The sequence below is a fragment of the Hevea brasiliensis genome, chromosome 8 (genome assembly GCF_030052815.1).
Source record: "Hevea brasiliensis isolate MT/VB/25A 57/8 chromosome 8, ASM3005281v1, whole genome shotgun sequence".
Lineage (NCBI taxonomy): Eukaryota > Viridiplantae > Streptophyta > Magnoliopsida > Malpighiales > Euphorbiaceae > Hevea > Hevea brasiliensis.
In genome coordinates, this window is record NC_079500.1 from 5,262,267 (window position 1) to 5,263,112 (window position 846).

Genomic DNA, 846 nt, shown 5'->3' on the forward strand with positions numbered 1-846 from the left:
GGGTAGGAAGTTCTTGAATTTGAGTTTCTCTATCCATCTATTTTCAGATAATTCACCTTTATTATGATGAAAAATAAAGATAGTTAACTCATTTTGCATATAGCTCATCGACTATTATTGGGTCTATTAGGACTCCATTAAATATAAAAAAAAAACTATAAAATTCATGTTTATAGGCGACACAAGAATTTTTTTTTATTATAATAAAAAATTAAATTACAATATTCCAAAACTTTTCGTTACCATCATCAATATCACAAAATGTTTTATTCAAATAGCATAACAAAAATGTTTAAATTTCCAATTATAATTAGAGTCTATGAAGAAAGAGCATTCAAGGATAAGTGCATTGCTACGATATTACAAGTTTTACAAATTTTAATTTATTTCATGTAATTAATTGTTGCATATGTATTAATATTTTCTGTCTGTTGATTGAAATTTTTATGATTTAATCACCCTTATTTACAATTTTCAGAAATTCTATTACACCATATTTATTGGTAAAATTCTTTCATTTATTTTAATGATAAAATAAATTTTAAAGATCAATTTAATTGATGAGAGTGAATTATTTGTGAAAAAAGGTTTCAATTATGGGATTAGATCAATAAAAAAAAAAATCTTTTTCACTAATTTTTTAATTTCAAAATGTATGAATGATTTATTTTTAAATACTAAAGAATGATTCGCCAAGAAAAAGTATTAGCGATGAATAATATTTTCGTCACTAATAATTTTTCTGTCGCTAAATTTAGCTACGACCTCAGCAACACTAACATAATTAGATACTTTTTTTAATAATAGTCTTCCAATTGATGATCTCAATTAAAAGCATTTTTTCCA